This window comes from Thamnophis elegans, chromosome 13, assembly GCF_009769535.1.
Source record: "Thamnophis elegans isolate rThaEle1 chromosome 13, rThaEle1.pri, whole genome shotgun sequence".
In the NCBI taxonomy this organism is placed as follows: Eukaryota; Metazoa; Chordata; class Lepidosauria; order Squamata; family Colubridae; genus Thamnophis; species Thamnophis elegans.
Window position 1 is genome coordinate 25,901,633 of NC_045553.1, and position 24,493 is coordinate 25,926,125.

General features: G+C 42.9%; 1 protein-coding gene across 5 annotated transcripts in view; it reads right to left on the reverse strand.

Annotated features, from left to right (window-relative positions):
- Positions 1 to 23,406, reverse strand: part of SORBS3 (sorbin and SH3 domain containing 3) — a 96,395-nt gene extending 72,989 nt beyond the window's left edge. The window contains exons 1-2 of one of the 5 annotated variants that reach the window (XM_032229608.1): positions 23,150 to 23,406; positions 14,220 to 14,361 (exon numbers count right to left, since the gene is read on the reverse strand). The gene's annotated coding sequence lies outside the window, so the exon portion shown is untranslated. Of the gene's footprint in view, positions 1 to 14,219; positions 14,362 to 15,516; positions 15,563 to 22,881; positions 23,128 to 23,149 lie in introns of those variants that run through there. The other 4 variants (XM_032229610.1, XM_032229612.1, XM_032229607.1 and 1 more) reach the window with 4 other exon arrangements.
- Positions 23,407 to 24,493: the final 1,087 nt, after the last annotated feature.

Here is a 24,493-nt window from a genome sequence, read left to right on the forward strand (position 1 = left end):
GGAATGAAATAGAAGCTGGAAGGGACCTTGGAGGTCTTCTAGTCCAGCCCCCAAGCAGGAGAACTTATACCATCTCAGATAAGTTACTGTCTAGTCTCTTCTTAAAAACCTCAATTGATGGAGTGCTCAGTGACTAATTTGGAGCTTCATAACAATTAATCCTTTGCTGCTTCTTTGTTCTTTGTTTAACATTTATTTATTTATAAAACAGCATACAATAGCTCATGGGCCCTACATGTACTCTTTCCCCTCCCCCTTTTCAGCTGTGGATCAAAGACCCCCTTAAAATTGCTCCAATGCCATTTGGAAAACAACAAAAATTAAAATTGCTAAGTATGTAGGGCCCTGACCATTATAAATCAGAAAACATTCTGGTTTTTGAGAATCTATTGGAGGTCGTCCATAAGAATTAATCACTCTATTCCTCTTTTAAATCACACCCATGTGCTGCAACTTTATATGAATTTTGCCAAAACCTACAGTTGCAAATAAATGCTTCAAAATTAAAATAATCCAGTCAAGATTTCCCAAAAGCTGAAGAACACAACTAAATACCAGATTTGGTAGAAATGTAGCACGTACACTGCCTAGGCGATATGCAGCAGAACTCTGCATTTAAAAGAAAATAATTCAAGGTAACTCAACATTTCTGCATCTGGAAAAAGCTTATCTTTGTGAAACTGCAGACTAAAACACAGAGCGAGTTCCAATAAAGGAGAATATTTGTAGCTCGGGGTTGAAATGAAAGGTCCTTGGTGCTCTCTGAGCTTGGCTGTTTTCTTGAAGACGTTTCATTACTAAAAACTAGGTAACATCAACAGTGATCAGTGATCAGAAGCACTGATGATGTTAACTAGTTTGGGTAATGAGACATCTGCAAGAAAACTACCAAAGTCAGAGAGGATCAAGGCCCCCTCACAGATTAGGTTTTTACACACTGTACATTTGACACTCAGTTTACTTCTATTGTGATGAGTTGTCTGGTTTCTGCAATTCCAACACAAGGTAGAGATCAATCTGATTTGGGGTTGGCAGAAGTCAACTTTGCCCTGGTAGACTCTACTGGTGGGAGACCCAAACAAGGGCTGGCTCTTATTCCTAGCCCTGTTGACAACTCATGTAATACTCAGAAAAAGTCCCAGGAAATGCGAGTATCAATATGGACTGTGAGCAAGCCCTTTCATCAAACAATTTGCTATAACTGAAACAAGCAGTCTGGAGTCCTACTCTTTAGCTCAGGGGTGTCCAACCTTGGCAACTTTTAACAGATTAACAGAATTGGAAGGGACCTTGTAGGTCATCTAGTCCAACCTGCACCCAAGCAGGAGATCCTGTACTATATCTGCCAGATGGCAGTCCAGTCTCTTCTTGAAAGCCTCCATTGATGAAGCTCCCACAACTTCTAAAGCAGTGTTTCTCAACCTTGGCAACTTGAAGATGTCTGGACTTCAACTCCCAGAATGCTGGCTGGGGAATTCTGGGAGTTGAAGTCCAGACATCTTCAAGTTGCCAAGGTTGAGAAACACTGTTCTAAAGGCAACTTCTGTTCCATGGGTTGGTTGTTTTCATTGTCAGAAAATTCCTCCTTATTTCTATGTTGAAACTCTCCTTGCTCAGTTTCCATCCATTATTCCTTCTCATGTGTTTTGGAGAATAGCTTGACCCACTCCTCTCTGTGGCAGCCTCTCAAATATTGGAAGACTGCTATCATATCTCCCCTGGTCCTTCTCTTCACTAGACTAGCCATGCCCTGTTCCTGCAACCATTTATCATATGTTTTGCCCTCCAGTCCTCTAATCATCTTCTCTGCACTCTTTCTAGAGTCTCAACATCTTTTAAAGACTTTAAACTTTAAGACCTGTGGCCTTCCACTTCCAGAATTCTGGGAGTTGAAGTTCACAAGTGTTAAAGTTGCCAAAGTTGGACAGTGCTGCTTTCGTTCAATCAGGAGTATTCTCACCAAAATGTAAATGCTTACACCTATGAGATTATAGAATCTCATCAATCGATCTGTCATCTATCTTTCATATCTCTCTTTTTATCTGTTGTCTATCTTTATTTCTTTTTTTTAATAAAGATTTTTAATGACAAACATGTAAAATACACCCACACGAAAGTTAGAGTTACACCACATTTATACAATACAGTATGAACAGGAACTTCCTGTTGTTTATAATAGTAATCATCAATCGATACCACTCACTTTATATTATTTCCCCTTCTATTGTATTTCATTTGGATTTTACCATTCTTAACCCTCTTATTTTACTCATAACTATTATTTTTGAGTTTTGTTATATTCTTTCATTGATTTTTGTTTCTTTCCTCCATCCAACTATACCATTATCCAATATCTGGTAGAATTCTGATTCTTCCTTTCCCTGGATTAAATTAGTTAGTTTATCCATTTCGGCACAGTCCATAATCTTTCTTATTATTTCATCTTCGCTTGGGATTAATTTGTTTTTCCATTTCTAGGCAAAGGCAATCCTTGCTGCCGTAATTATATGTAGTATTAAATACTGGATTTCTTTTTTGTATTTCACCAACATAATTCCTAATAAAAAAAAACTTCAGATTTCCATTCTATTTTAACCCCCGTTATTGCCTCCAGCCAATTTTTGATCCTTTTCCAAAAATTTTTGCCTCCTCACAGGTTCACCATAAATGGTAATATGTTCCATGTATTGATTTGCATTTCCAGCATTTTGGGGAGGTATTTGTTAAAATTTTAGCTAACCTTGTTGGTGCCAGGTGCCATCTGTAAAACATTTTGTACTGGTTTTCCTTGTATGCAACTGATAGTGTCATTTTTAAATTTATTCCCCAATTTTTTTTCCATTTGTCTAATTCAATATTATAGCCAAAGTTCTGTGCCCATTTTATCATTTGTTCTTTCACAATTTCCTCTTCCATTTTATACTTCAGGAGGAATTTATATATTCTCCCTATCATCTTTCTATCTGGGCTTTGAATAATTTTATCCAATTCGTGTGGTTCTGTTTTGATGTCATATAATTTAATATCTTTATTGTATTTAGTTTTGATTTGGAGGTAAGTTAGCCAGTCATCTTTCATGTTCTGATCTGCCAACTCCTCAATTGTTTTTAAATTTCCCTGTCTATCAATTAAGTCTCTGTATTTTAGGATTTTGTTCCAATCTGTAAAATTTGGGTGAGTCCTTTCTGTCGGTGATAGCGAATTTGGGATTTTCACATAGTGGATTTTTTTTGATTTTGAGCCATTTTTGCAATAACGCTCTTCTGATTAAATGATTTTGAAAGTATTTGTGCGTTTTATTTTTATCATCCCATAGGAATGTATGCCAGCCTGCCTGCAGGTCATGACCTTCTAAGGTCAGAATTCTTTTATCCTTTAGCTCTATCCAGTCCTTCACCAATGTTATTGTTACTGCTGATGCATATAAATCACAATTTGGTAATGCTAAGCCTCCCCTCTCCTTGCTGTCTTGCATTGACTTTAGTTTAATCCTCAGTTTTCGTCCCTGCCAAATGAACCTAGCAGTTATTTTATTTAATTCTTGAAAGAATTTTTTACCTGGATTAATAGGTGCGGCTTGCAACAGGAATAGGATTCTTGGTAAGATATTCATTTTAATTGTTAGCAGTAGCAATAGCAGTTAGACTTATATACCGCTTCATAGGGCTTTCAGCCCTCTCTAAGCGGTTTACAGAGTCAACATATCACCCCCACAGTTTGGGTCCTCATTTCACCCACCTTGGAAGGATGGAAGGCTGAGTCAACCTTGAGCCGGTGAGATTAGAACCGCTGAACTGCAGATAACAAGTCAGCTGAAGTGGTCTGCAGTACTGCACCCTAACCACTGCACCACCTCGGCTCTAATTGTTGCTATACGTCCCATGATAACTGGATATTTTGCCAATTTTCTAAATCTTTCATTTGTATCACTAATTTATTATGATTATCATCTTTAATTATGGAACATTTTGCCGACACCCAGATTTCACTTTCTTAGTTATTTGCAATCTGGTTGCCAGTTCCTCTTCTTGCTTTTTTGTCATGTTCTTGGTTATCATTTTTGTTTTGTCTTTATTGATCTTTAGTCCTGCCACTTCACCATATTCTTCTAATTTTTGAATTAATTTCAAGCTGGATTCTAATGGGTTCTCTAGAACAAATATTAAGTCATCGGCATAGGCTGTCATCTATCTTTCATCTCTCTCTTTTTATCTGTTGTCTATCTTTATTTCTACCTACCTACTCTCTCTTTGTCGTCTATTTTCTATATCTATATCTGTCCTATCTATCCTATCCATCCATCTATATTCTATATCCTTGTACTCTATATCTGTCTTTTTGTCTTTCTGTCTATTATCCATCATACCTACCTACCTATCATTATCTATCTATCTATCTATCTATCTATCTATCTATCTATCTATCTATCTATCTATCAATCTACCTACCTACCTACCTACCTACCTATCTTTCTATCTATATCTATCTTCTGTCTGTCTATCATCTAACATAGCTAACTATCTGTCCGTCCATCCATCCATCCGTCTATCTTTGATCTCTCTCTCTCTTTGTCATCTATATAAAAGTGTCTCACATGGAACCGGGTTTATACACTGCATGAAGCCATGGTTTCTTTAACTAGGCTTTGTGAATAAGTCCCAATTGTGTAGGCACACAATGCTGAAATCAATATCAAACAAACCATTTTATAATAGCGTGAAGTTAACAGAAATGTTGCCAGAATTTGTCTGCATTTAATTTATGGCTTAATTCTTGCCTAAGCCACAATAGATCTCATACTAAACTGTAAGTGATTGACTGACAATTACAATATATTGGAGCCTCCCCATTACCGTTGTAAGTTGGGACAGTTGTAAAATGGGAACTGTCACATTTTATCATCTTTTTTTTGCAGCGGTCATTAAGTGAACACAATGGTTGTTAAGTCAACCAATGGTTTTCTATGGGAGTGGCTTTCCAAAAAACCATAAGTAAATTCTAATTTTTGGTAAAGCTGTCATAAAATGAAGTCAAATGACTATGGGATAAATGGCTTTAAATAATTGTAGCCCAGTTGCCAAATGCCCAAAATTCAGTCACATGAGCAAAGGAGGAACCTATCTTGATTCCAATTCTGGGTTGTAAATCATCTCAAAGTAAGATCATCAGAAGGGTCATTACGTTGAGGTCCACCTGTATGGCACGATATTCTAGGCAGGAGTGTTAACCTCAAGGCCTAGGGACCATATCCGGCCCAGGGGCCATATCCGGCCCATGTGGTGTTTAGATCTGGCCTGCTGGGCTGCCCTGGAAACAGTGATGGACTAGCCCGCAGTGCCTCTGCCAGTGAAAAACAGAGCTTGGGAGGGCCGCATGCGGCAAGTACGTTTTCACTGGCAGAGGGTTGCAGGAAGCTGTCACAGTTGAAAACGGAGGTCACGAGGGCTGCCCGCAGCTCTCCCAAGCTCCATTTTCACTGGCAGAGGGTTGCAGGAAGCTGTTGCAGCTGAAAACGGAGCTCACAAGGGCTGCCCGCAGCTCCCCCAAGCTCCGTTTTCACTAGCAGAGGTTTGCAGGAGGCTGTTGCAGCCAAAAACGAAGCTTGGTAGCCCATTTTTGCTAGTAGAACGATTGGCCCACCACAGGCATCCTGACACGATTGACGTCAAGCTGGCCACACCCACCCTGGCCACGCCCACCCTGGCTCCTCCAGGTCAAACACAACTTTGATGCAGCCCTCAATGAAATTGAATTTGACACCCCTGTTCTTGGGCAAAACTAAACCAATCACATTGTGGCATAGAATAATGCATGAACCCAGCTGAACAGTTTTACAAAGAGTATCACCAAGCACGACATGTATTTAAACACAATTATCCTCAAAACATAACATTTTTCTTATAACATGACCCAAAATAGAATATAATACTTTGTTCTTCCCAATTAGATTGGAGAGCGTGGACATGTTGTTTGCTGGGTCCTAGAATTACTCAAAGACCAAATGAAGACTTTCCCCCCTGGTGCCAGCAAAGCTGTTATTAGAAAAAGAGTTCAACAGAACAAAATAAGGGCTCAATTTATGTGAAATCCAGAGGTAAAGAGGCCTGTCAATCAGGTACAGCACAAAAGGAAGCTTTGAAATGCTAGCAAATATGTCACAAAACCAGCTTTTATAGGACTCAAAAGTTAAAACACAGTAAGTATGTTATTTTCTAAGATGCCTCAAACCTGATCCTTTGGCAGAATTAAAAATGTTATTAGTAGTAGTAAATGTATAAACGTTCATAAAAATATAGAAGAAATGTGATACCTCTACAAGAAGAAAATTAGAATTTAAATGAATAGTGAATTTGAAGGCGGGGGGGGAGTCAGAAAAAGCCAACTAGATGTCTGAGACGGTTCTCTTTTAATCTAGAAATAAAGCATATGGAGCATCATTAAATATTATTTTCATCTTTCTTCCTACCACTGCCATTTCCCCATCTTAAAGTACCTTTTCACAGAAGTTACCACTTCCTATATGGAGCAAAAAAGAAAAACAGAATACAGAATAATAGAATGGGAAGGGACCTTGGAGGTCTTCTAGTTCAACCCCCTGCTCAAGCAAGAGACCCTATATCTGTGATGGCAAACCTATAACATGCGTGCCCGGAGTAGCAGAGCCATGTTGCCTAGCACGTGCAGCGTTGCCTGTTCCTCTTCTGGGTTTTTGGCGTGCATGCATACACAACAATCAGCTGGCCTTTGTGCATGTGTGCATGCACAGCAGTAACTGGAAGACTTGCTGGCTGGGGTGCATGTGTGTGCCACAAATCAGAAGTTTATTTTCTGGTGCGCGCATGCCCACTGGGCAGCTATTATTCCTTGTCACGGCCCAAATGAGCGTGCACAAAATGCTCCCTTTTTGGCACTCGATGCTGTGTCCATGCTCCCTTTTCGGCACTCATTGCCAAAAAGGTTCACCATCACTGCCCTATAGCATACTAGGCAAACAGCTGTCCGGTCTCTTCTTCAAAACCTCCAGTGATGGAGCACCCAGAACTTTTGGAGGTCAGTCTTTCCACTGATTAACAGAGGTGGGTTGTTACTGGTTCAGGCAAACCAGTAGTGGTATTTTGGCCTCGGTCACAGAACTGGCAGCAACCTAGGCTGGCCATGCCCCTGAACCATTCCCTGGTCTCTGCTGCCATCATCAGCAAGCTTTTTATTAGATTTTAATGGTTTACATTGAACTGCGCATGCATGATCAATGTTCGGATGGTGTGCACATGCATGCAAAGCAAACTAGCAGCAACGCTGGCAGCAACCCACTCCTTGATTAATTGTCCTCACTGTCAGGAAATTTCTCCTTAGTTCCAGATTGGATCTCTAATTATCTTGCACCCATTCTTGTCCTTCCCTCAGGTGCTTTGGAGAACAAGTCAATCCCCTTCTTCTCTGTGATAGCCCTTCAAGTACTGGAAGACTATCGCCCTTAGTCCTTCTCTTTGTTAGAGTAAGCATACCTAGTTACCTTAACTCAGAGGTCTTCAAACTTGCCCACTTAAGGATTTGTGGACTTCAACTCCCAGAATTCTCCAACCAGCATATTTTACTCTCTTGTAATCCCTTCCTTTGCAATCTCTCCATTCTGGAAGTTGAAGTCCACAAGTCTTTAATGGCCAGGTTTGGGGACCCCTGCCTTAACTGTTCATCTTATGGTTCAGCCTCCAGATCCTTTATCATCTTTGTTGTTTTTCTCTGCACTCTTTCTAGATTGAGTTTGGGATCCCCATTTTCTCTGCAACAGTCAATAATATCTTCTGAAGAAGGAAATTTCATGCAGAAAAACAACACGTAAACTACGCAACTTAATCCCCTTTCTAAATTCAATTTTTCTCTCTATAAAGCTACCTCATTTTTTTTTTAAAGGAGAGGCCACATGTATTTGCCAAGGATGTGTTTCTCACCCTTGGCAAAGATATGTGGAGCACGTGTTCAGTTGAGAAACATTGTACTAGCTGATAAACATCAGTTGGTGGTGAAGTCCCCCCCCCCCAGTGCTTTCTGGCACCAGTCTTTTTTCCAACTTTTCCAGCCTTCCTCTTTTTAAAATGCTATCTGGTCCATCTTTCCCTCCTGCTGCACCTAACTTCTTTCCACAAAAATTCTTGGATGAAACTCTGAAAATCTGACACCCAAATGGGTGGAGATGTTTATAACTCTATGAGGCGAAAATGCCTCAGCTGAAGTTAAAACAGCTTGAACAATTTCAATCCTCACCAGGCTCAAGGTTGACTCAGCCTTCCATCCTTCCGAGGTGGGTAAAATGAGGACCAAGATTGTTAGAGACAAGAGGCTGACTCTGTAAACCGTTTAGAGGGGGCTGTAAAGCACTATGAAGCGGTATATAAGTCTAAGTGCTATTGCCTGCCTGCCTGCCTGCCTGCCTGCCTGCCTGCCTTCCTTCCTTCCTTCCTTCCTTCCTTCCTTCCTTCCTTCCTTCCTTCCTTCCTTCCTTCCTTCCTTCCTTCCTTCCTTCCTGGTGATTAGAATGCAGCATTGCAGGCTAACTCTGCCTACAGCCGGAGGTTCGATTCTCACCAAGCTCAAGGTTGACTCAGCCTTCCATCCTTCTGAGGTGGGTAAAATGAGGTCCTAGATTGTTGGGGTCAATAGGCTGACTCTGTAAACCCCTTAGAGAGGACTTTAAAGCTTATATACTCTAAAGCAGTATATAAGTCTAAGTCCTATTGCTATTGTTATTGGTGGACCTGGAACTAAGAAGAAATTTCCTGACAGTGAGAACAATTAACCAGTGGAACAGCTTGCCTCCAGAAGTTGTGAGTGCTCCATCACTGGAAGTTTCTAAGAAGAGGGTGAACAGCCATTTGTTTGAAATGGTCTAGGGTCATTTGCTTAAGCAGGGAATTGGGCTAGAAGACCTCCAAAGTCCCCCCCAATTCAGAGGTGGTATTCATTGGTAGCGGAAATTTTCAGTAGTTTCGAGAATCAGTAAATACCACCTCTGGCTGGCCCCACTCCATCTATTCTCTGCCTCCCGAGTCCCAGCTGATTGGGAGGAAATGGGGAGTATTTTGCAGTATCCTTCCCTTGCCATACTCACCAAGCCACACCACGCCCACCAAGCCATGCCTACAGAAGGAGTAGTAAAAATATTTGAATTTCACTACTGTTCCAATTCTATTTTTTTTTATTCTATTCTGAAAATACTTTGACCTGTGTGCATTTGTGTGTCGATAAATGTATACACATGCATGTGCAAATAGCTGTTATAAAATCTTCATCCCTGAAATCACATGTTTACTGCGTAGAAGACAATTACTGCTATGAACAAAGGTAGGCTGTGTTTGCATTTCCATACAACTTTGCTCTCTTTATCAGAGAAATCTTAAACGTTATGGAAATGAAGTGCCTACACTTGTCCTGTGCAATTCCTGTGGCCATAGTCCAAAAGAAAATATTCAGTATAAGTGAAACAGTAAATTTGGGGGCCAAAATGTAATAGAATCCAGGAACTGCAATTTCTTTTGTTAGGACAACTTGTCCTGTCTTCACATGTTTAGTATCATCCTCTAGATTGTTGGTTACCTGGTGAAGATGAAATGGTCACCCTTCATGGAAAAGTTTGGATTGAATTAAAAGCAGGCAAATTTTACATTGTTACGTGCTATTTAAACAGAATAACTGCTGTACTGTAACAGCTATAGCCTTTAGACTTATACACCACTTCACAGGGCTTTACAGCCTTCTCTAAGCAGTTTACAGAGTCAGCATATTGTTCCCCAAACTCATTTTACCCCCCTTGGAAGGATAGAAGGCTGAGTCAACCTTGAGCAGGTCAGAATCGAACTGCCAAACTGCTGGCAGCCAGAAGTCAGCAGAATTAGCCTGCAATACTGCATTCTAACCACTGTGCCACCACAGTTCTTAATATTCTATTTAAGGTATATTAAGCACAGTAATGCTTAATATTTTCATTAAAAATAAAGGTTTCCTCTTAGTTGGGTCCAACTCTAGGGCATAGAATCTGTCTGTCTGTCTGTCTGTCTGTCTGTCTGTCTCTAGCTAGCTATCTAGCTATCCATCCTGTTTTCCCAAAAATAAGACCTCCCTGGATAATAAGCCCAATTGGGCTTTTGAGCACATGTGCTAAAATAAGACCTCCCCTGAAAATAAGACCTCCCTAAGACCAGCATATGTATGTATGTATGTATGTATGTATGTATGTATGTATGTATGTATGTATGTAGGTTTTGTTGTATACCTACACCTAGCATACCTACACCGGTGAAAATCAACAAAAACATATATACCTATATACCTACTTACCTATCATATGCCACCCATCTAAGCAACTCTGATATATTAACTCTTTCAACGAAAGATTATTAGAAGAGATGTGAAACAAGAGGTGTTGCTATATTTAGATATAAAGTAATTTTGGTTTAGTATGACACTTGAGTAGTCCTCATGTACTTAATGTTGTTTTTTCTTCTGTTCCTTTAAAATTACAACTTAGTGACAGTTTTTGAAAGGGATCAGAAACCTCAGAGTGTACATCCTTGTTTAGAATGGATTTCCTATGTAGCTTGGAAGACCAGGTACCCAATTAACTGATCCATGTGGACAGAGCATGGTCTGACCAGAGAACAATATTCTAGGGCAGTGGATGGATCGCTGATTCTACTTCCAAACTGGTAATCATTCCCAAACAGATCTCTCTGCTGGTCTTCGAAAACAACGTGTGCGTTGTTTGAACAGGTTAAAAATTCATAGCCTTTCAATTTTTGTGAACTGCACTTCACCCTACCCAAAGTTAGCAAACTCATTAGGATTAATAAGTTTCTATCAAGGTTTCTCATGAATTTTCTCAGGAAAGTACTTAGGGCATTGCTTCCATAGAATCTCAAGCGCTAGACAATTGACTTCTTCTTGTGCCCTATCCCTCATCGGATGTTGGCGATCCTATTTTTATCAACAGCTGCGGGAAAAAGTGCTGCTGAGTTTTGTCCAAACCGGTCCCTTAGATTTTGAAGCCATTATGTTCTTCTTCTGCCTGGACCTCCTTTGCCTTCAATCTTTCTCTGGAGGATTAAGGGAAGGATGCCGTTGTCATGCCTGCAAGCCATCTTTTCTTTTTGGACTTCAGGCCTGCCACATTTTCTACTGTGGGAAAATGGGAGGGGGGATTATATGAAGTTGGGTGATATGTAGCTATAACAACATTCTTCTTAGCAAGCCAAGGTCATCTTTGTCTCTGCACCTGGCCGGATCTGGATGGGAGGAATCTGTTTTCATGGCAGTGGAAGATTGGACCAGGTGATGAACTTGTGGGTGTTGGGGCAGGATCTTGAACTTTCAACTGGGTGGGGAAAACTGGAAGCTTTCAGATTCGGGTTTTTCCAGATGTGCCAACATGGCTCTCTTAATAAATTTTGAGGAACCTCTTGCCTCGGATTATTATTTTATTTTGGATGCTATTTGGAACACTGACAACCGTATTTTTCCGGGTGTCGCATCACACATCCAAAATATTCTAACTTTTGCTTTTTTATGGTTTTGATTATTTCCCTTGGCTTTCCCCGGTGGCTTATCCCCTCCTCATTTCTGATTTTGTCAACCCAGCTTATACATAAAAGCCTCCTGTAAATCCACATTTCAAATGCTTCTAGTCCCTTCCAGTGGCTTTCTGTCTGAGACCAACTCTCTACTCCGTAGAGCAGGATAGAAAAGATGTTACATCTGACAAGCCTGATTTTCAGTCTTAGGCTTAGGTCATGAAAAGAATTTCTCTCTTTTGATCCCCCAGTTACATGATTACATAGCCATGCCGGTTCCACCACAAATCCGCGGTAGACTAAAGCGCGCTTGACAAAAGCGCGTACGTGACGTCATCACAGCGCGACGAAAACGGCACGCTGTGAGCGGTAAATTTAAAATTAACGCAAAAACCTTACCTAACCCCCCCCAAACCTAACCCTAAACCTAACCTTAAGCCTAACCCTTAACCTAACCCTAAACCTAACCCTTAACCTAACGCTAAACCTAACGCTAAACCTTAACCTAACCCTAAACCTAACCCTAACGCTTAACGTAACCCTAAACCTAACCCTAACCCTTAACCTAACCCTAACCCTAAACCTAAACCTAACCCTAACCCTTACCTTTATGTGAATCGGCTTGCTTTAATTTTATTTTAATTTTATTTTAATTTATTTTTAATTTTATTTGTCGCGCTGCTGATGACGTCACGTACGTGCTTTGATTGGGCGCACTTTAGTGGACCGCGGTTTTGACGGGTCACGAGCCATGCCCACCCAGTCACATGACCTCGCCAAGCCACGCCCACCAAGCCACAGAACCAGTAGTAAAACAAATTAGATTTCCCCACTGATCTATAGTGAACAATGGGGGAAGATTTTCAGCTCGTAAAAGTTTGAGCAGTATTTCCTTTGCTCTCATGACAGGCAGGAGAAAAACAACCAAGTTGGTTCCAAAGAAGTATAATTCATGATTCATAACGACACATTTTCTTGGCAAGGTGGTTGCATTTTAATGCATCTAAGAACAAGAATGAAGAATCTCACAGCCACTCCCTCCTTGTACTGCCAGACTACAGCACCCAGCATCCCCAGCCAGCATGGACCATGGAGAGAAATACTGCAAACTGTAATTCAACAGCATGTAGACAGTGAGAGCTTTCCTGGAAATTCTGAACTAGGGTTGCAGAGGAGTGGATGTCATCAGCTGGTAATTTCAAAAGCTAATTGTAGAGGAAGGAAAAGCAAACTCCAAATTTTAAGTAGGGTAGTTCTCTACTGCTGGGAAAGCTTCGTGGCCTTGTTCAGAAGTGTTTTTCCTGGTCTTAGGGCTTCATGCGTCTTTTCCACAAGGCAGGTAGTAAAAGGGATGGTATTAATTAGCACCGGTAACATGAGAGCTGGCCTTGGTATAATAACCCAAAGTCGACAAGAGTGAACTAGGGTGCTTGCTTTCCTCCTTTGGAACCTGCCAGAAGAACCAAGAACGCAGTTTTTAGATTTGCCCTTGTTCTTTCTTTAATGAATAGCATCTGAGGATCTTAAATGCCCACGTGTGCCAACATGCAAACATTTCAATGCCCTGGAGTGAACACATTTAATAGAAAGGCAGGTCAGCGAGGGAAAATGGGTTAAGGGTAAATAAGCTGAAGAAAAGGAGGAAGGGGGAAGGGGAAGGGGAAAGGAAAAGAAGGCAATGGGACGGAAGGGAAGAGAAAGGGAGGGGAAAGTGAAAGGTAAGAGGAAGGGGAAGGGAAAAAGGCAAGTGGAGGGGGGGAAGGGGAAGGAAGGGGGAGGGGAAGGGGAAGGGGAAAGGAAAGGAAGGCAAGGGGAGAGAAGGGAAGAGAAGGGGGAGGGAAGGTGAAAGGGAAGAGGAAGGAGAAGGGGAAAAGGCAAGGAAGAGGAAGGAGAAGGGGAAGGGAAGGAAAAAGAAGGGAAGGAAGGAGAAGAGAAGGGGCAAGGGTAGCCACCTGCTTGGAATCTGATCTGGAGATGCTATTACAAGATGGCAAGGCGCACAGCACTCAAGACACTATATATTATTTATAAACCAAATAAAAAGCAACGCGTCCCAACAGAATCTTCACCTGCAAGTGTGATACAGGATACCAGACCAATGGATTGCTGCAATGTATTTATTTATTTTACCTATTCACACAACTTTTCCTTAGAGATTCAAAATTCACAGATGACTGTAAATTGGCTGTCATACCCAAATCTCTGAAGCTGAGAAAATCTAACTTAGCAGAAGTGAATGAAGACCTGACAACTTTTCCAGTTACTTTTAAGCCAAAGAAGAGCCTGGAAAAATAAAGAAAATGATTTGATGCATTCACTATGTTTTTTGCCATGATGTAATGAATAAATCACAACTCACTGTATCCACACAACACTACAGGCTTTAAAGCAAAGTTTTACAAGCCATAAACATTGGAATTGCCCAGTGTACTAAGCCAAAAACTAGCCAACCACAATATGGTTTGCAATAATGTTTGAATCAGGCCATTTGGATCAGTGATGGGTTGCTAACCAGTTTACTACCGGTTTGCTTGTGTTTGCGCGCTTGTGGGTGCAACACTTCTGTGCATGCGCAGAAGCATCCAAGCATGTAGGTGGAGCCTCCCGCTACTGCCACTACCGGTTCAGCCGAACCGGGCCAAACTGGGAGCAACCCACCTGTCAACTCCCGGCATTGTCATGGGGGACAAGGTGGGCAGAGTACATTCCACGCATACTGTCGGCCGAAGTCGGATCTCAGATTACTGCAACCAGCTTGGAAGGGGTGCATCTTGCAGGGGAATGTGATCTATGACACAGACTGAGGGGAGGGGAGGAACAGGGATAAAGTTCAGAAGTAAATCAAACAAAGCACAGGCTTGACTGCAAACAAATCTTGCCTAATGAAGCTCCTAATAAATCACTGGTTTTGTTTTGATAACTTGACTGATGTTTATGAATCAATTAGGGCATCTTTAGGAAATTTGACACCACCTCTGATTTGGACCAGCCCTACATCCAACTATCATTTCTAAAGGTCTGTTTTTAGGAATCATACATAGTTATGGACCCAAAATATATAACTAAACTCCGTGTAAATATGGAAGGCAGCTTCTGTATGCCACTTTCTGAATTCAAGTTGAGTGAGGAACTATTACATTGACGCAGTTCAGTGATCTGGAGACTAAAGGCTGAAATGTCTCTTTTAAGAGACAAATGACTCCAAATTCGTTAAACCATTCTAGCCACTTGAGACTTTTGTAAGCATTTCAACTCGACGCCTCCTGAAGCATCCTGCCAGCCAAAACGGGGCATGGGCTCTCAAACATATGAAGAGTTTTGCTTTTTGTGTCACTCTTACACCAGGGAAGGTTAATTGTCATATCACCCAGCTTGGGCAGCTCTGCAGAACCAGGCAACTCTCTGACACTGCAAGTTAAACAGAGCTGAACGTGAAAACTGCCATCAATGCATCATCACCACCAAGCCTTCTACAATGGAGCTGCATTCCTCTACGGTGTACAAAAATAGGGATTATTTGGGCTGACCACAAGCTATTCTCGGTCTCTGGAGGGACCTGAGGAAGCCATAGAGCTATCAAAGATACAAGACAATTATTTGACAGCAGGACATCACCAGAGGAGTTGCTACAGTTCCTCCATTCTGCCAAATCCATCTTAGTCAAACAATTCAAGAACATTTCCCAAAAATACCATATTTTTCAGAGTATAAGACACACCTCTCCTCCCATAAAGGAGCATGGAAATGTTGGTGCATCTTCCAGCCCCCAGTAGCACTCTGCAGGCTTCAGCAGGGCTGGAAGAAGGTAAAAATGCCCCTGTTTATGCAAAAAATGGCCCATTCTCCATCCTTTTTTCACAAAAACGCGGGTGTTTTTGCCTTCCCCTAGCTCTGTTGAAGCCTGCAAAGTGCTCTTGGGGGCTGGGGAGGACAAAAACTTTTTTTTCTTACTTACCTCTTTGAAATCTTGGTGCGTCTTATATACCCGTGCGTCTTATAATCTGAAAAATACAGTAATTTTAGTCCTGTGAATGGCAGAAGAGAAAACACAGGAGGATCTGTTGTTTATAATTATTTCTTAAGAGGAATTAAATTCAAAGGATTTCCCTATGTATTCTGTAATGTAAATCTGTAAATCCCCATGTACTCTGTAAATCTAGTTCCAGGTGGTATATTCACAAAACCATGGCTTAGCACGATGTGTATAGGAGAGCCTTTACTGTCATTGTACATCATGTATACAACGAAATTGGCTTTAGCCTCACTGGTGCAATCCATGACAACAGATACAAACAACATAAATAGTATAAAGAATAATCCCAATGCAAGTAATTAGGGGAAAAGAAAAAGAAAGGAAAAGAAAAACTAGTCATACGTTTCTACATGTGCATGGAGTGGTTGTGGTTGTGTTTAAGAGTCTGACAGCCCAAGGATAGAAACCATTTTTAAACCTATTTTTCCGGCTGGCTATCCTTTGATGTCTTCTGCCTGATGGTAGAAGTGCAAAGAGACACTGACCAGGCTGTGAATCCTCTCTGAGTCTCTTCCTTACTCTGCTAAAGCAATGAGACCTGGCGATGTCATCCAGTGGTGTCAGAGGGCAACCAATGGTTTCTTGTGCTGAATTGATCACTCTCTGTAGTGCCTTCCTGTCCGCAGCTGTTAAACCAGCATACCATACTATAATACAATATGTGAGGACACTTTCTATGATGGACCGATAGAAAGAGGTCATCAGCCGTTGTTCCACCTGATTTTTTTGCAGGACTTCTAAGGAAATGAAGTCTCTCTTGGGCCTTTCCAATCACCAGGGACGTGTTGTTTTTCCAGGTGAGATCTTGACTACTAATTACTCCCAAGAATTTAAAAGAGGAAACCCTCTCCACACAATATACAGTGGGACAGGTTCCTCTCTGTGCTTCCAGAAATCTAGCACCATCTCAGTGAATTCAAGAATTTCGGACATTAAAAGCATTAGAGAGGGTCCAGAGGTATTTTACAAGAAGGACTCAAACTCCTCTGCTTGTAATAAAATTTCTTCTACCACCAGGCTTGAAATTTTAGGCCTGGATAACCTTGAACTATGCTGTCTACATTCTGACTTCAGCTTAGAGCACAAAATAATCTGCCATAACGTCCTACCTGATAATGACTACTTTCACTTCAACCGCAACAACACAAGGGCTATCAATAGATACAAACTAAATTTAATCCATTCTAATCTTGATTGCAGGAAAAACAATTTCAGCAATAGAGTAGTAAATGTGTGGAACACCCTACCTGATCCTGTTGTTAGTTCCTCTAACCCCTCATACCTTTTACCTTCAGCTGTCTTCCGTGGACCTTACACGTTTTTTAAGAAGTCCCTAAAGGGGGGGGGGGCTGCAAAAGCGCACCAGGGTGCCTACTGTCCTACTGTTTTGCTTAATTTTATCCATTTATTTGTGTGCCATTTTTCATACTTCTTTCCTTGTACTTGTTGACAAATAAATAAACAAATAAATAAAGTATGATCATTTCTCCACATCTAATAAGTAAAGGTCAAAGTCACTGCATGACCCCAGACCCCAAGTCTTTTGCCCACAGAACCAACTTTTGCTCAGGAGGGGAAAGGAGAAGAGGAACAGCGATGTTTCTCTCTCTCTCTCTCTCTCTCTCTCTCTCTCTCTCTCTCTCTCTCTCTCTCTCTCTCTCTCTCTCCCTCCCTCCCTCCCTCCCTCTCCCTCTCCCTCTCCCTCTCCCTCTCCCTCTGCAGTATTATGAAGATTTTTATTTGGAAGGACTTTGGCCAGATACGCTTTGTATCACTCCGTGCCAAATCCCCAGTGCCAAATTCCATGCCGGACTGCCACGTTCCTCTCCCTCTCTGGCTGAGAACCAAAGCTCATTCCTGGTCTTCCCAGAATCGACGAGTGTTGGGAGCTACAGAGAGGGTGGGAATTACTCAACAGCAAATGTCAGTAAATATACCCACTGCCCATTGTTTTCCCTGCTCCTAATCTAATGAAGCTTCTTTCTGGTACGGGGCATTTTTAAGGGTGGGAGGGTTCTGGATTTCATTACCTGGCTACAACCGACTCACTGGTTGTTCCCTTGAACTTTCCATGTAAACATTTCCATTCCCCACCCAAAGGCTGCTCTCCCCCTTGCCAATTTGTAGCACTGATGTGAATTCTTGAGCAATGGGAACAATTGTCCACCGAGGTTTCATCTGGGGAAAAAAAGGGGGGAGCTTCTTCCTGGATGTTCCCAATTCAAAACAGCCAGAGAGAGGTATTTGGGAGGGGAAGGCAGAGAAAAGATTCAGACATTTAACTATATCAACATGTTTAGCCTTGCTGAGGACACAGGACAGACTTCTTTTCCCAACCTGGGGCTCACTTAGACTGTCCAGTAGCCCAGCAGTTGCAATCACAGCACGTTGGGAGGTATAACCTTACAGGGATGGGATTCAGACAGTTTGGACTGGTTCGGGAGAACTGGATGTTCATTTCAATCTGATTCACCGAACCGGTAGTTATGACAACTGGCTGGCTCCACCCCCCGCCCTTCCCAGGAGTCTCTGCGTGGCCCGTTTTGGATGCCAGGTAAGTGCAGAGCTCACATGGAGGCTCTGGGAGGGTGAAAAACAGTCCTCCTAGAAGTACTGGAGGGTCTGGAAATGGGCCCATTTCCTGGCTCCAGAGGGCCTCCGACATCCAGGGGAGGCTGTTTTCACCCTCCCGGAGGCTCAGAAAAAGCCTGGAGAGGGCAAAAGCTTCCCCCTTGCCGTGGTGCAGGAAGCTGACTAGGCCACACCCCTACGGCCATAGCAATGGGGCAGAGAACCGGTTGCTAAAAATTTTCAGTCCCACCTCTGATTAGCACTATAACAGAATGACAGAGTTGGAAATGTTCTTGGCGGTCTTCTAGTCCAACCCCCTGCTCAAGCAGGAGACCCCATTCCAGACAAGTGTCTGTCCAGTCTGTAACTTTTAGGACAAAAGTGTTGCTGAGTTTTAGGGAATAATTAGAGCCATTAGCTAAGGGACACAGAATGAAGATTCAGCTCAAGGCTAATTCCCAGCAGCATGATAAACACTCCCCATCTGATCTTTGGGGATTGCAATTCTCAGAATTCCCTGTTGATGTGGCAACTGGGAATTTGGGGAGCTGTCATCCAAAATCAACTAAAGAACACGAGTGGCATGAGGGGTGTCTTAGAAATCAATAAAAAAATTTTTTAAAATGTGCAGCATATGCTGTAACTTTTCAAATAAAGATTACATCACCCAGCAAGACTCAACCAAGCCTGGGACTCAGGATAGCCTACAGAGTTGCCCCTGCATGGCCCCATGGGAGCCTGACAACCAATCAGAATACAGGCTCAAATTCAAAAGCTCAATGAGGGTACAAAACTCAGGCACTCTCAGCATCTCTTCCTTTTTTTCCCTTCACCCAACATCTTCAAGGCTTCATGTAGTCCTGTCCACCATTAAAAACCATCTTTCCAAACAGCCTCCATGTTTCCAGTGTCTTTCTCCACACTTGGAACTGAACCCACAAGGACATTTCTTCCAACAGACGGATCAAGGCTTCTGTTCTTCTCTCTTCAGAGCAGCCCAGAAAGCCAGGCAGCAAAATGCAGCCATCAGAAAACTCCCACCCACGGAGAAAAGTTTGGAAGGAAAAGCAGGACTTGTGACATCTAATCAAAACCAAACTCTGAAAGAAAGAAAAAAGCATGAAAATTGCTCCACTTTTAGACAAGTCTCATGACCTCTTCAGCAAACAAGCTGCACTGACAAATTGCAGAAAAATCTGGGAAGGGAGAAGGGGTGGGGGGGACTCTTTAAGAAAAAAAAATAAAGAAGAGAACATCGTTTAAAAAAAAAGAGTTTAGGGAGGGGGAAGGATCCAGCTTGAAACAGGCTGATAATTTCCAAACACTGAACAGACGTAGCAAGAAGGAGAAAATAGTTACTTACTGCAAATGCCCAGAGTGACGTTTCTCAACTCAATAAATTCAAGATGTGTGGACTTCATCTCCCAGAATTCCCCAGCCAGCAGGCTTCACAGCTAGTTGGGGAATTCTGGGAGTTGTGGTCCACATATCTTGAAGTATTGAGATTGGGAAACACTGGTGTAGAGAATGGGTTTTTTTATGAAAGGTCTAAAGTATTTCAATTGGCCCCTTTCCAGGTGTCAGGATACATACAGGAGGTATTGTTTTTAGTTGTGAAGTCATGTCCAATCCATTGCGACCCCATGGACAACGTTCCTCCAGGCCTTCCTGTCCTCTACCATCCTCTGGAGTCCATTTAAGCTCACGTCAACTGTTTCGGTGACTCCATCCAGCCACCTCATTCTCTGTCGTCCCCTTCTTCTTTTGCCCTCCATCATTCCCAGCATTAGGCTCTTTTCCAGGGAGTCCCTCCTTCTCATTAGGTAGTCAAAGTATTTGAGTTTCCTCTTCAGGAACTGGCCTTCTAAAGAGCAATCAGGGTTGATCTCCTCTAGGACTGACCAGTTGGATGGCCTTGCAGTCCAAGGGACTCATAGGAGTCTTTTCCAGCACCAGAGTTCAAAGGCCTCAATTCTTTGGCGCTCAGCCTTCCTTATGGTCCAACTTTCACAGCCATCCATTGCAACTGGGAAAACCATAGCCTTGACTATATACACTTTTGTTGGCAGGGTGATATCTCTGTTTTTTAATATGCTGTCTAGATTTGCCATTGCTTTTCTCCCCAGGAGCAAGCCTCTTTTAATTTCTTGGTGCACTCCCTATCTGTGGTGATCTTGGAGCCCAGGAAAATAAAATCTGTCACTACGTACATTTCTTCCGCATCTATTTGCCAGGAATTGAGAGGGCCGGATGCCATGATCTTAGTTTTCTTAATAAAAGGCGAAAGATTTATACGATCTGAAGAGAAACCAGAGTTTTCTTAATGTTGAGTTTGAAGCCAACTTTTGCACTCTCCTTCTTCACCCGCATCAAAAGGCTGTTTAGTTCCTCTTCCCTTTCTGCCATTAGAGTGGTATTATCTGCATATCTGAGGTTGTTGATATTTCTCTTGGCAATCTCAATTCCAACTTTTGATTCGTCTAGCCCCGCCTTTCTCATGATGTGCTCTGTATATAAGTTAAATAGGCAGGGCGACAGTATGCAGCCTTGCTGGACTCTTTCCCAATTTTGAACCAATCAGTTCAGGAGGTGTGGCAGTGCTTAAGTTGTAGAGAATAAGGAAGTGTCATCTCTACCTGTGTGGGAACCTCCCCCCAATCTAGAAATTCAGCACTTGAAGAATCAGCTGCTGGCATTGATTGATTGAATGGTTGGTGGTGCAGAACAATTTATCAGCATTGGGAAAAAAGAGGTCAAGGTGATGTTTGCCCCAGGAAATCCACACTATCTCAGCATTGGACTAGTTTGCAAGGATTTTCCCAGTATGGGGTTCTCCAGATCCCTCAGCAAACATGGCCATGTGTTATTTCAAGAGGGAATAGAAATCCCAGCCATGTTAAGGACATGTGGTTAAATCGAAAGTGCATTTCAGGGGTGAAATGTAGCAGGTTCTGACAGGTTCTAGAGAACCGGTATCAGAAATTTTGAGTAGTTCAGAGGACCGGCAAATACCATCTCTGGCTGGCCCTGCCCCATTTATTCTCTGCCTCCTGAGTCTCAGCTGATTGGAAGGGAATGGGAATTTTGCTGCATTCTTCCCCTGCCCTGCTCACCAAGCCATCCCCCCAGAACCGGTAGTAAAAAAAAAATGAATTTCACCATTGGTGCATTTCCATGCAGACTGACAAATTATAAGAAGTGAAGTCCAACATATCTAGGGACATAAAACAAATAGAAGATCCTCCAGCTAGGTAATAATTTGAGAGATATACTGATCTCTCTACTGCATACTTGTCTAAAAATTAATAATGAGACAACAGGGAAAAATAGAATATTGATGGCAGACAACTCCCATATATATTATCAAGTAGATAATCTAGAATTCTTATGGGACATGTCTGGGATACAGGGAAGGAAGCGGGGGAGAGGAAGAGGAAGAGGAAACTTACCACCTTCCTGGAGCTGAATTATCCTGATTGAATATTTTTCCCACATTTAATTGAAATTTGCTCTCCTGTATATTGAATCATGTAATTCCATGTTCTACACTCTAAAACAATGCATACTATACTGTATTGTGATTTTCTTCTTAGTGAAATTCTCACAGGTATTGGGCAAGTGCTATCCTATCCTTTTTCATGCCTAAACATTTCCATTTCTTCGCTCCCCAGATCCTCCCTATTCATCTCTGATTCTACTTCAGCAAATTCCTTCTTCAATGTACTGTCCAGAATTGGTAATTACTTAAGTGGGGTCTAAGCAACACAAAGAGATACTTAAGCCACAGTTATAACTTGTGTTTATGCTGTTGTTGTTTAATCAACTTTTCCGCAGTTGACTCATATAAAAAAACTATTACAATTTACATAGTTACTTTTGTATAAGTATTTAAATACAGAAGATTGTGTTTGTCTCTATTTATCAGCCTGATTTCAAGCTTGTTTTGAATATATTCTTCTAGGACATTAACTAACTAGCCCAATTTCCTGCCATCTTTAAAGATTTCTCTCTATTTTTTCACCCAAGTTACAAACAAAACAGTTTGAAGAGTACAGTACAAGGCAGAAGAATTAATTTCACGAGTGAGTGGATGAATTTAATTTCACCTAAGTGAGGATCTGAAGGGTTGCAAAATAATTGAAGTACCTTCTACTGCCTTGCAAATAGTAAAACCTCTCCAGAGCCAAAACATCTAGTTCCCCTCAGTAGAGTCTTAGCAACTCAAGCTAAAACCCAGCATTTCCCGCTGAGTTATGGAAAAGGCAGACTACAATCGTGGTTTCCAGTTGATTTCAAGTGCAACCTCTCTTTGTTTGAACGAAAGATTCGTCCTCCTTTGCTCCACCTCCCTTCAGTTACAGAAAGGTCCTTCTCAGCTGTCAAATGTACAGACCGCGTCTTCCAATATTCGCCCCTGCCCACCCTCTCCTCCCTTTCCTTGGCCACATTGAAAGAATAGGTATGTCTGCGTGGTTGATGCCTTCGCCATGCAAGAGAGCGCAGAATGCCTCCTTGCTGTTTACAGAGCTAACGCCAAGCAAACAGAACCGACAACAGAGTCAACAGTAGCAAAAGCGTCGAGGCAAAACGGCAGAACACTCACATTACAGAATACACAACATTGCTTGCAAAATTGATCCAGCCTATACTTTTCAAACATCGCAGAAAATACATTTGTAGCTATGTTACCCATCCACCACTTCCAACTCAACTTACTCTGGGCTTCTGTTTCTAACCTCGGCTAGCGAGTGGTTAGAAGCAATCGGACGCGGTAGGAAGGAGGGTGAATCCCCAGGATTTTTAATTCCCTTCAAATGGCCTTCCAAAAAATAATAGTACATAAATGGGGGAAGGAGGAAACTTTCCCCCCTTTTCCAGCAAGCGAAGGGTCGCCCCTTCCCTGGTCTTGCGTAACTCAAGGCGGGGTTTCAGGTGCCTTCCCAGCGCCCGGGGCCACCCCGTTCAGGGCAAGGAAAGTGCCTACCTTTCTCGGCTCGCGGGCGCAGGAAGAACTGCTTTTCAGAAGGACGCTGACCCAGGTCAGGAGGCACGTGACTTCACCGACGCACCTTTCTCGACTTCAAACAGGTGGTTTCCCTCCAGCCCGGGTGCAAAGGAGCTCCGGCCGGAGCAATTGGGGGGCCCTGGCGAAGGCCTGATAACAGCTCCAGGAAGGAAGGAAGGAAGGAACAAGGAAAGAAAGAAGGGAGGAAGAAGGAAGGGAGGAAGAAGGGAGGAAGGAAGAAGGGAAGGAGGGAGGAAAGAAGGAAAAAAGGAAAGGGAGGGAGGAAGAAGGGAGGGAAGGAGGGAAGAAGAAAGGAAGGAAGGAAGAAGGGAGGGAGTAAGGAAGAAAGGAGGGAAGGAGGAAGGAAGGAAAGAATGAAGGAAAAAGAGTTGGGAGGGAGGAAGGAAGAAGGGAGGGAAGGAGGAAGGAAGGAAGAAATGCGGGCGCCGGGTTCGTGGTCTTCCCGACGTGCTCCAGAAACCCGGGAGTGGGGCGCGGGGAGCCCTGCCAAATCCGAGGGCGCCGGGGCTTGCTAGGCACGCAGAGGCGGAGGAAACCTCCGCTGTTCCGGACGGAAAGCGCCGGTGTGAGCCTGCGGCTTCGGTCTCCCTGCTGCCAGCTGCAGGGGGAGCAACTCAGAGGAGCAGCGCGGCGGGAGGAGGAGGAGGAAGGAAAAAACAATAACAACTTTAAAACCAGCGGCGGGGACGGGGATCGCGCAGCTCTTGCGGAGCGGGGCCGGGCCGGGCAGGTTTTACACGACCTCCTGGGAGGGTGAGAACGCAAGAGCCGCAAGAGGAAATGGGCAGCTCGGACCCGGGTCACCCAGCCCTTCCCACTCCGGCCAGTTCCATATGAAAGTTGCGTCCGCTGCCTCCGAAACCCCTAGGCTCACAACCCAAAGAGCGGCAGCCCAGGGTAACGCGAGGAAGAAGAGGAAGAGTAACTAGGGTTAAGGGAGGGCATCTTCTCCATCGGTTACGTCTTACTTAAAGGCAAAGTTTTGGTCGCTAGGTTGCGTCCTCGAGTAATTAACAGTAAGAACAATTAACCAGTGGAACGGCTTGCCACCAGAAGCTGTGAGTGCTCCATTACTGGAAGTTTTTAAGAAGAGAGTGGGCAGCCACTTGTCTGAAATGGGGCAGGGCAGTGACAGCTAAGCTTTTCCCCATCGCGTGCCAAAACTGTGCGTGTGCGTGACAGGGCGTGCGCACATATGCCTGTACCCATAATGCAATGTGTGCATGATCCCCCTGCGCACCCCGCACATGCATGTCCGACCCCCCCTCTCCCTGCCTCCCTGTACATGCGTGCGCAACCTCC